Source organism: Lepidochelys kempii, chromosome 10 (genome assembly GCF_965140265.1).
Source record: "Lepidochelys kempii isolate rLepKem1 chromosome 10, rLepKem1.hap2, whole genome shotgun sequence".
NCBI classification, from domain to species: domain Eukaryota; kingdom Metazoa; phylum Chordata; order Testudines; family Cheloniidae; genus Lepidochelys; species Lepidochelys kempii.
Window position 1 is genome coordinate 44,458,809 of NC_133265.1, and position 12,126 is coordinate 44,470,934.

At 45.4% G+C, this 12,126-nt stretch overlaps 1 protein-coding gene across 2 annotated transcripts in view; it reads left to right on the plus strand.

Annotated features, from left to right (window-relative positions):
* The first annotated feature begins 964 nt into the window (after positions 1–964).
* The window catches only part of LOC140917905 (uncharacterized), a 31,591-nt gene continuing 20,429 nt past the window's right edge, over positions 965–12,126 (plus strand). For both annotated transcript variants that reach the window (XM_073361428.1, XM_073361429.1), the window contains exon 1: positions 965–1,053. The gene's annotated coding sequence lies outside the window, so the exon portion shown is untranslated. The remainder of the gene's footprint in view (positions 1,054–12,126) is intronic.

Genomic DNA, 12,126 nt, shown 5'->3' on the forward strand with positions numbered 1-12,126 from the left:
TGATATGTTTTGAACTTCCTCAAAATTGAGCTCAGAATTAGAGTAAAGATGTAAGCCCAATTAGTACAACAGTACGTAGGTGTCACTACTCCAAATCACGTTCTTAGTATAAAGAAAAGGAGTACTTGTGGCACCTTAGAGACTAACCAATTTATTAGAGCATAAGCTTTCGTGAGCTACAGCTCACTTCATCAGATGCATATCGTGGAAACTGCAGCAGACTTTATATATACAGAGAGAATATGAACCAATACCTTCTCCCACCCCACTGTCCTGCTGGTAATAGCTTATCTAAAGTGATCATCAGGTGGGCCATTTCCAGCACAAATCCAGGTTTTCTCACCCTCCACCCCCCCACACAAATTCACTCTCCTGCTGGTGATAGCCCATCCAAAGTGACAACTCTTTACACAATGTGCATGACAATCAAGTTGGGCTATTTCCTGCACAAATCCAGGTTTTCTCACATCCCCCCCACCCCCATACACACACAAACTCACTCTCCTGCTGGTAATAGCTCATCCAAACTGACCACTCTTCAAGTTAAAATCCAAGTTAAACCAGAACATCGGGGGGGGGGGTAGGAAAAAACAAGAGGAAACAGGCTACCCTGCATAATGACGTAGCCACTCCCAGTCTCTATTTAAGCCTAAATTAACACGGTTGTTACTCTGAAACCTGTTCTTAGTATAGTAGCAGGTTTCAGAGTAACAGCCGTGTTAGTCTGTATTCGCAAAAAGAAAAGGAGGACTTGTGGCACCTTAGAGACTAACCAATTTATTAGAGCATAAGCTTTCGTGAGCTACAGCTCACTTCCTCAGATGAGGAAGTGAGCTGTAGCTCACGAAAGCTTATGCTCTAATAAATTGGTTAGTCTCTAAGGTGCCACAAGTCCTCCTTTTCTTTTTAGTATAGTAGCTACTTCCTGTAGAATGGTAAAGGCTGCAGATATTACATCACTTCCTTTTCCATTTATTTATGCTTTCTTTTCTCAGACAGTCTGCAAGAAGAGCTCAAGCCAGTCACAACTAACAATCTACAACTTTAAACAAGGTAATTAAATTCCTTCTTTCTAGTCTGATTTGAATGCCTCACAATGCTCACTTGATCTTCTGAACCACAGTGTTACACTTTTGTTATTTTAACACCCAGGGGACCAGGTCCTGATCCTACTTACACTGGCATAAATCTAGAGTAACTCCCATGAATTCAGTTGAGTTACTGTGGATTTCCCATATGTTAGTGCAAGGGAGAGTGGGTGCTGGCTCAAGAAGGGTGTTGGTGACTGTGAGAGGAGAGAGGAGAGGCTTGAACGCCAGACCCCTGTGAAAGTAAGAGAATTGGGGACTCTCTCTAAGGGCCCTTGGTCTGGTTTAATCTGTTCCTCCCCATTGTTCAAAAATAGAGCCAAATGGGCTCCATTAGAAGTCTGTTGTTATTTTAAATATTTGATAAAGCTAAACTCACTTGTGGTAGGACAGTGTTTCTTCCTAGCTTGCTTCTGGGTCCCCTACTTAAACCTAAGAATCACTAAGAGTTGGGTAAAATCTCAAAAGACTGACCTGCAGAGAGGCAGTTAGAAGTGGCGAGCAGGTAGCTAGTGAGCAGGAGGCTGGCAGGGCCAGAGAGGAATGAACAGCTGGTGGGGCAGCTAGCAAGCAAGATGTCTTCTTCCCTGGGTGGGAGTGAACTCACACAGATGCACCTCTGACCCCTGCAACCTTACTGACCAAGGACAACCACTGTGAGTGGGGTGTGGTGAGGGAGCACAGAGGGGCACAGTAAAGGAACTTTTGGTTGTAGAACTCAGAAATGTGAGGCAGAAGGCAGTGCCCCATGCCCTCTGGGGTGGGTGTCCTGCTCACCGTTTTATGATTATGAATCCCGATTGTGGCATTTTTCCTAATTAATGTCCGGTGATTTCCCTCCTTTCATAAAAAGTTTTTTTTCTATACTCAGACTCTGTGCTTGTGAGTGGGGAAATATTGCCTCTCAGAGGCGCCCAGGAGGCGGTGTGTAATTGTCCCAGGTTCCTGGGTGGGGGCTCATGCGGGTTCTCTGTTGTATTATTGAAAAGGAACCCCTAGATATTGAACCCAGCCCTGGTTGCTGCCGGTTCCACCTGGCAGAAAGTTTACACTAGAAAGGTCTGTTAAATCAGGATGCAGGAAAAAGATAATCAAACCATTTAAAGCATCTCACAATTCCATTGATGGTAACTTGGCCTAAAATCAGGCCTTTGCTAGATTTTAATGCAAGAATACATGATTGAAGTGTGAGCTATTTCGTTGTATCATTACCTTATAACTTCTAAGCAAAAGAATATCAAAATTGCATATTCAGGGACCATAATCGGACCTTGGGGCACCCTAAGGGGCTTGTAATCTAAGTATAAGACAAGAGACAACAGAGGGAAACAGATAGACAAGGAAACAATGAGACAATACTGGTCAGCATGACTGGCAGTGGTCTCAGCGCGTTAGTAGCCTAACCATAGTCAGGTTTGTTATAGGGATCATGGCTGTCATAAATATAAAGGGAAGGGTAAACACCTTTAAAATCCCTCCTGGCCAGAGGAAAAACCCTTTCACCTGTAAAGGGTTAAGAAGCTAGGATAACCTTGCTGGCACCTGACCAAAATGACCAATGAGGAGACAAGATACTTTCAAAGCTGGAGGGGGGAGAAACAAAGGTTCTCTCTGTCTGTGTATTATTTTTGCCAGGAACAGAAAAGGAATGGAGTCTTAGAACTTAGTAAGTAATCTAGTTAGGTATGCGTTAGATTCTGTTTTGTTTAAATGGCTGATAAAATAAACTGTGCTGAATGGAATGTATAGTCCTATTTTTGTGTCTTTTTGTAACTTATGGTTTTGCCTAGAGGGATTCTCTATGTTTTGAATCTGATTACCCTGTAGGGTATTTACCATCCTGATTTTACAGCGGTGATTCTTTTACTTTTTCTTCAGTTAAAATTCTTCTTTTAAGAACCTGATTGCTTTTTCATTGTTCTTAAGATCCAAGGGTTTGGGTCTGTGTTCACCTATGCAAATTGGTGAGGATTTTTATCAAGCCTTCCCCAGGAAAGGGGGTGTAGGGTTTGGGAGGATTTGGGGGGGAAAGCCGTTTCCAAGCAGGCTCTTTCCCTGTTATATATTTGTTAGATGCCTGGTGGTGGCAGCAATAAAGTCCAAGGGCAAAAGGTAAAATAGTTTGTACCTTGGGGAAGTTTTAACCTAAGCTGGTAAAAATAAGCTTAGGGGGTTTTCATGCAGGTCCCCACATCTGTACCCTAGAGTTCAGAGTGGGGAAGGAACCTTGACAATGGTGAAGGAGAGTTTTGCAGAGGGATTTGAAGGAGGATAATGAGTGACTTTTGCAGATGTTTATGGGGAGCACTGCCCAGGCATAAGGGAGTGGTATGGGAGAAAGCACAGAAGTGCTTGTTTGAAAACGTGGCAAGTGGGCAGTGGAGGCTGGGATCATGGTCCAATCAGAGGTGAACATCAGCAGCTTGATAGTGAATGAGAGATGATAGATAAAGGTGAGGATTCACCATAAAGGACCTTGAAAGTGAAGATAAGCAGCTATGTTTGATGTGACAGAGAAGGAGGAGCCAGTGGAGGGACCCCTATCTATGATGCACACTAGTATTGTTTCATTATCTGCTTATACTGCCCTGGTCTGTCTGTAGCCATCTGTTATCTCTTGTCTCATATTTAGATTGTATCTCTTTGGGGCAGGGACTGTCTTGTTCTGTGTCTGTTCAGCGCCTAGCACAATGAGGTTCTGGTCCACAACTAGGGCTCCTAGGTGCTATGTTAATACAAGTAAATTATAATGATGATGAAGAGAGAAAGATGTTATGCAGACAAAACTACACAGCATCATTTCAGGGGACAAGGCAAAGATGCCACGTTTATTATGATAACAATTTATGATGATAACAATAGCCAATAGTTAATACCTATATACACACACATGCACACCCCAAATGTTCTGCAGCTGCTCTATAGTTACCAGTCCTGAATGTAGCTTGAGTCTGTGGCTTGATTTCGCAGCTTGGGTTCTTTGCTTGTGGCGGCTAACTGGCCAGGAAAGCTGGGCACAAGGAAGGGCTGGGTCTCTTTCAGGCACACCCTGATGCCCCTCGATGTTGGCAGCAGAACATCACCCAAAGTCTTTCATCTCACCCAGCCTTTTTTATAGGCTTTTAGTTTGAATCAATAGTCTATAGGTCTTGCTGTATCATGCTGTCTCTGGGTTTGGTGTGATTGATCACCTGTCAATTGCAGATGTGACTTTCAGCCTCAGACTTGGCTTTGATCTTCCTTCAGTTGCACCTTTGTTCTTTTCTTTTAGGATGGACTCTTCTTATTTTGTCAGGGCTGTTGTCTGCATCTTCAGCCATTGGTGTTTGCACTTAACTTTATCAGGACAGGCTGGGGCTGGAGGTTGATTCCATCATCCATGCATACCTCATTCACACATCTGAACTAAACTAATAAGGTTACCGTAGGGTTTTGCAAAATGAAGGTTACAGCAGGGTTTACAAAATGGAGTGAGCATTTTAAAATGGAGTTTGAATTACAATATGGAGTCTTATTAATAATAGTAATTAAAGAAAAGAAACGATTTCAGTGTGGGGCATACAGCCCGGGAATGGCCGAGACACACTCCAACCCCGATGGGCTGCATGTATTTGGGGAAATTAGGTCATAGACAAAAGAAACAGGTTACTCAGAGCTTTGAAAAGAAATGGAAAGGCCCCTAAACCTCTTGTGGCTTAAATTACAAGAAAGAGTATATGAGTCATCCTGAAACCAGGAAATAATACACTAGAGTAGCATGTGATTGCTCTAAAAACATTTGTTAAAAGGTTTCAGAGGGGTAGCGATGTTAGTCTGTATCAGCAAAAACAACTAGGAGTCCTTGTGGCACCTTAAAGACTAACACATTTATTTGGGTATAAGCTTTTGTGGGGTATAACCCACTTCATCAGATGCATGGAGTGAAAATACAGTAGGCAGGTATAAATATAAAGCACATGAAAAGATGGGAGTTGCCTTACCAATTGGGGGGGGGGTCAGTGCTAACGAGGCTAATTCAATCAAGGTGGATGTGACCTATTCCCAACAGTTGACAAGAAAGGGTGAGTATCAACAGAGGGGAAATTACTTTTTGTAGTGACCCAGCCACTCCCAGTCTTTATTCAGGCCTAATTTGATGGTGTCAAGTTTACAAATTAATTCCAGTTCTACAGTTTCTAGCTGAAGTCTGTTTTTGAAGTTTTTTTGTTGAAGAATGGCCACTTTTAAGTCTGCTATTGAGTGTCCAGGGAGATTGAAGTGCTCTCCTACTGGTTTTTGAATGTTACAATTCTTGATGTCTGATTTGTGCCATTTATTCTTTTGCTTAGAGAATGGCCAATGTACATGGCAGAAAGGCATTGCTGGCACATGATGGCATATATCACATTGGTAGGTGTGCAGGTGAACGAGCCTCTGATGGTGTGGCTGATGTGGTTATGTCCTATGTCCATGTGGTTATGTCCCTTGAATAGATATGCGGACAGAGTTGGCAATGGGGTCTGTTACAGGGATTGGTTCCTGGGTTAGTGTTTTTGTTGTATGATGCGTAGTTGTGGGTGAGTATTTGCTTCAGGTTGGGGGGCTGTCTGTAAGTGAGGACTGGCCTGTCTCCCAAGGTCTGTGAGAATGAGGGATTGTCCTTCAGATCCTTGATGATGCGCTGGAGAGGTTTTAGTTGGGGGCTGTAGGTGATGGCTAGTGGCGTTCTGTTACTTTCTTTGTAGGGCCTGTCCTGTAGTAGGTGGCTTCTGGGTACCCTTCTGGCTCTGTCAATCTGTTTCTTCAGTTCCCCAGGTGGGTATTGTAGTTTTAAGATGCTTGATAGAGATCCTGTAGGTGTTCGCCTCTGTCTGAGGGATTGGAGCAAATGCGGTTGTATTTTAGGGCTTGGCTCTAGACAATGGATTGTGTGATGTGGTCTGGATGAAAGCTGGAGGCATGTAGGTAAGTATAGTGGTTGGTAGGTTTCCGGTATAGGGTGGTGTTTATGTGACCATCTCTTATTTGCACTGTAGTGTCCAGATAGTGGATCTCTTGTGTGGATTGGTCCAGGCTGAGGTTGATGGTGGGGTGGAAATTTTTGAAATCCTGGTGGAATTCCTCAAGGGCCTCCTTCCCCTTGGTCCAGATGATGATGTCACCAATGTAGCGCAAGTAGAGTAGGGGCGCTAGGGGACGAGAGTTGAGGAAGCGTTGTTCTAAGCCAGCTATAAAAATGTTGGCATATTGTGGGGCCATGCGGGTACCCATAGCAGTGCCACTGACTTGAAGGTATAAATCGTCCCCAAATCTGAAATGTGTCTTCACCCACTTGGTAAGGCAACTCCCATCTTTTCATGTGCTTTATATTTATACCTGCCTACTGTATTTCCACTCCATGCATCTGATGAAGTGGGTTATACCCCACGAAAGCTTTTGCCAAAATAAATTTGTTAGTCTTTAGGGTGCCACAAGGACTGCTACATGTTTTCGTTGTTAAAAGGTAAGTTTTATGGCAGCACTAGCTCACACGGGTAAGTGATCCATTAATCTGTCAATTTGGGATCTATTAGAAATCAAACTACAATTAGGATTCTCCTGCCCCTACTTACATCCAGCTGATACATGCTCTCCTCACAGCCACCCTCCCCAAAACCCCTCCAAGCTTATCAGTGGCATGGAGTGGCAGGGTGGAGTGGGGGTGTGTGGGTCAGAGCAGTATGTATTTTCCTGACCGGGAAAACCGAGAAGTCTGCTGCTTGCCGGGGGCTAAGATTCGCGATGTGACGGAGAGACTGCCGAGACTCATCAAGCCCTCGGATCGCTACCCCTTCCTGCTTCTCCATGTGGGCACCAATGATACTGCCAAGAATGACCTTGAGCGGATCACTGCGGAGTACGTGGCTCTGGGAAGAAGGATAAAGGAGTTTGAGGCGCAAGTGGTGTTCTCGTCCATCCTCCCCGTGGAAGGAAAAGGCCTGGGTAGGGACCGTCGAATCGTGAAAGTCAACGAATGGCTACGCAGGTGGTGTCGGAGAGAAGGCTTTGGATTCTTTGACCATGGGATGGTGTTCAATGAAGGAGGAGTGCTGGGCAGAGACGGGCTCCACCTTACGAAGAGAGGGAAGAGCATCTTTGCGAGCAGGCTGGCTAACCTAGTGAGGAGGGCTTTAAACTAGGTTCACCGGGGGAAGGAGACCAAATCCCTGAGGTAAGTGGGAAAGCGGGATACTGGGAGGAAACGCAGGCAGGAATGTCTGTGAGGGGAGGGCTCCTGCCTCATACTGAGAATGAGGGGCGATCAGCAGGTTATCTCAAGTGCTTATATACGAATGCACAAAGCCTTGGAAACAAGCAGGGAGAACTGGAGGTCCTGGTGATGTCAAGGAATTATGACATGATTGGAATAACAGAGACTTGGTGGGATAACTCACATGACTGGAGTACTGTCATGGATGGTTATAAACTGTTCAGGAAGGACAGGCAGGGCAGAAAAGGTGGGGGAGTAGCACTGTATGTAAGGGAGCAGTATGACTGCTCAGAGCTCCGGTACAAAACTGCAGAAAAACCTGAGTGTCTCTGGATTAAGTTTAGAAGTGTTAGCAACAAGAGTGATGTAGTGGTGGGAGTCTGCTATAGACCACCGGACCAGGGGGATGAGGTGGATGAGGCTTTCTTCCGGCAGCTTGCAGAAGCTACTAGATCGCACGCCCTGGTTCTCATGGGTGACTTTAATTTTCCTGATATCTGCTGGGAGAGCAATACAGCGGTGCATAGACAATCCAGGAAGTTTTTGGAAAGCGTAGGGGACAATTTCCTGGTGCAAGTGCTAGAGGAGCCAACTGGGGGGGAGCTTTTCTTGACCTGCTGCTCACAAACCGGGAAGAATTAGTAGGGGAAGCAAAAGTGGATGGGAATCTGGGAGGCAGTGACCATGAGTTGGTTGAGTTCAGGATCCTGACACAGGGAAGGAAGGTAAGCAGCAGGATATGGACCCTGGACTTCAGGAAAGCAGACTTCGACTCCCTCAGGGAATGGATGGGTAGGATCCCCTGGGGGACTAACATGAAGGGGAAAGGAGTCCAGGAGAGCTGGCTGTATTTCAAGGAATCCCTGTTGAGGTTACAGGGACAAACCATCCCGATGTGTCGAAAGAATAGTAAATATGGCAGGTGACCAGCTTGGCTTAACAGTGAAATCCTAGCGGATCTTAAACATAAAAAAGAAGCTTACAAGAAGTGGAAGGTTGGACATATGACCAGGGAAGAGTATAAAAATATTGCTCGGGCATGTAGGAATGAAATCAGGAGGGCCAAATCACACCTGGAGTTGCAGCTAGCGAGAGATGTTAAGAGTAACAAGAAGGGTTTCTTCAGGTATGTTGGCAACAAGAAGAAAGCCAAGGAAAGTGTGGGCCCCTTAATGAATGAGGGAGGCAACCTAATGACGGAGGATGTAGAAAAAGCTAATGTACTCAATGCTTTTTTTGCCTCTGTCTTCACTAACAAGGTCAGCTCCCAGACTGCTGCGCTGGGCATCACAACATGGGGAATAGATGACCAGCCCTCTGTGCAGAAAGAGGTGGTTAGGGACTATTTAGAAAAACTGGACGTGCACAAGTCCATGGGGCCGGACGAGTTGCATCCGAGAGTGCTAAAGGAATTGGCGGCTGTGATTGCAGAGCCATTGGCCATTATCTTTGAAAGCTCGTGGTGAATGGGGGAAGTCCCGGATGACTGGAAAAAGGCTAATGTAGTGCCAATCTTTAAAAAAGGGAAGAAGGAGGATCCTGGGAACTACAGGCCAGTCAGCCTCACCTCAGTCCCCGGAAAAATCATGGAGCAGGTCCTCAAAGAATCAATCCTGAAGCACTTACATGAGAGGAAAGTGATCAGGAACAGTCAGCATGGATTCACCAAGGGAAGGTCATGCCTGACTAATCTAATCGCCTTCTGTGATGAGATTACTGGTTCTGTGGATGAAGGGAAAGCAGTGGATGTATTGTTTCTTGACTTTAGCAAAGCTTTTGACACGGTCTCCCACAGTATTCTTGTCAGCAAGTTAAAGAAGTATGGGCTGGATGAATGCACTATAAGGTGGGTAGAAAGTTGGCTAGATTGTCGGGCTCAACGGGTAGTGATCAATGGCTCCATGTCTAGTTGGCAGCCAGTGTCAAGTGGAGTGCCCCAGGGGTCGGTCCTGGGGCTGGTTTTGTTCAATATCTTCATAAATGATCTGGAGGATGGTGTGTATTGCACTCTCAGCAAATTTGCGGGTGATACTAAACTGGGAGGAGTGGTAGATACGTTGAAGGGCAGGGATAGGATACAGAGGGACCTAGACAAATTGGAGGATTGGGCCAAAAGAAATCTGATGAGGTTCAATAAGGATAAATGCAGGGTCCTGCGCTTAGGATGGAAGAACCCAATGCACAGCTACAGACTAGGGACCGAATGGCTAGGCAGCAGTTCTGCGGAAAAGGACCTAGGGGTGACAGTGGGCGAGAAGCTGGATATGAGTCAGCAATGTGCCCTTGTTGCCAAGAAGGCCAATGGCATTTTGGGATGTATAAGTAGGGGCATAGCGAGCAGATCGAGGGATGTGATCGTCCCCCTCTATTCGACATTGGTGAGGCCTCATCTGGAGTACTGTGTCCAGTTTTGGGTCCCACGCTACAAGAAGGATGTGGATAAATTGGAGAGAGTCCAGCGAAGGGCAACAAAAATGATGAGGGGTCTGGAACACATGGCTTATGAGGAGAGGCTGAGGGAACTGGGATTGTTTAGTCTGCAGAAGAGAAGAATGAGGGGGGATTTGATAGCTGCTTTCAACTACCTAAGAGGTGGTTCCAGAGAGGATGGTTCTAGACTATTCTCAGTGGTAACTGATGACAGGACAAGGAGTAACGGTCTCAAGTTGCAGTGGGGGAGGTTTAGGTTGGATATTAGGAAAAACTTTTTCACTAGGAGGGTGGTGAAACACTGGAATGCGTTACCTAGGGAGGTGGTAGAATCTCCTTCCTTAGAAGTTTTTAAGGTCAGGCTTGACAAAGCCCTGGCTGGGATGATTTAATTGGGGATTGGTCCTGCTTTGAACAGGGGGTTGGACTAGATGACCTCTTGAGGTCCCTTCCAACCCTGATATTCTATGATTCTATGTGGGCAGGGGGCTTGGGGAAGCCACGAGGTGGTTAGGGTGGGATTGATTAAAGCAATGGGTGTGATGGAGGGAATGCTGAAGGAGTTGAAGCAGTGGTGGGGAAAGGGAGGAAGTTGGGGGATTGGAGCAATGAAGGGGAATACTGGGGGTGCTGGAGATGGGCAAGGAAGAGTGGGGTGGAAGGACTGGGTCAGAACTGTGTAATGAGGGATGTTGGGGGGTTCCAGCTCTGCCTCCCCCAGGTGCAATGCATCCAGACTTGTCATTTCTGTCCCCCCTTCAACGCATGTCCCTGCATCCTCTCTCTAGTTCCTTAGCTTGCAGAGCGCACTCCCATGTCCACCCCTGCGGGTGGGGGATGACGACTGGGGAGTGAGGACCAGGCTGTGCTGGACAGACAGACAGGAGAGGAGGAGATGGTGCAGAGGCAGTGAAGGGACTAACATGGTTAAGGTTGCAGTCTGGGGGTGGCATGCACCTTACTCTTCGTTTCCTGGTTTTCAGAGTTTTGAGTGTCACTGAATTTAATGTTCTGGAGAGGCACCACTGGACAACCTTAACTCTGCATTGACCAAGTTTTTGGGCAGTTCATATAGTGCAATGGAAGCTGGGCTGTATCGTACCCAGGACCCTTCCCATGGACGCAGTGTACTTAGTGGGCCTTACAGTTTCTGTTAATTTAATGTTGTGGTTCACTGGATTTAATAAACAAAGTTTATGACTGTTTAACAGGGGACCCAGCTGTCTAGTGAAGTAAGCTTGATTTTAGAGCTATAAATACTGGAATGTTTGTGTCAGCCCTGGAAAGGGTCACTTAGGGTGCAAAAAGTAAGAATAAGGAACCTCGGGGTTACAGAACAATCTTAGAATAGCCTGTGCTATGAGAATGTTTGACAAGGCTTGTTTTTTCTCAAGTATATACCCCACTTCCCAGCAGGAAACCAGCCCCGCCCCGAAGAAGAAAGGAGAACCTAGGGGGAAACAGCAGATAGTAAGAGAGAGAATGTAGGATGGGAGTCAAGGGGTGGGAACTGGGGAAAAGGGAACAGAAACAGTTAGTAAATAATGTTGTATGTTTCAATAGAGAAGTTTATTTGGCATAGTTGACCTATAAACATAATCCAGTATATCACATCAGTTGTGAGATGAAGGAACAGAAGTCTGTCTCAGCCTAAACTGGTGCAGCAATTAGAAGAGGGAACAGCAAGAGGCAACAGCGATACACAGTGCGAAAATTAAGTGGTGAGACTGAACGTTAAAGCACGCTCCATTGATGTGCATGGTGTGTTAATGTCCAACGCAAAGAAAGTAAGTGAATTGTCAAAGGCAAGGCCAGACATTGTATTTGTCCAGAAAACCCATTATTAAAAAAAAAAAAGTTAAGACTCTAAACTAGAATCCAATAATTCTTTCCCTCAGATAAAATAAAGGTAGTAATTTTAATATCAAAGAATCTGCCAGCGCTTAAAAAAAGGAATTAGGTCATTTGTAGATTTATATTTGTCAGGGGCACGGTCTCCAGCGAAGGTTCTACGCTAGCCCCAGTCTATTCCTCTAAATCCTGGCAGGAATTGTTTGCTGATGAATTTTTGGCTAATATTGTAAACTTTGCAATAAGCAAAATCATAACTGGAGAAGACCTCAATATGCCAATAAATCACTTCATGGATAAATCAGCTAATAAAAATTGGAAAAGCCATTACAGAAGAGCAAAAGTCAAGGGAAAATGTAATTAAGCTGGGCTTCCTGACACCTGAAGGCACCAGCACCCATCTCAGAGAAATTATGTCTTTTTTTCTAACTCTGTAAATTAATGCACCAAGATCAGTTACATCCTGGTCTCCCCATCTTTAGTAACAGACATTATGGAGTCAGATACCATGCCCCCAAGTATGGATAT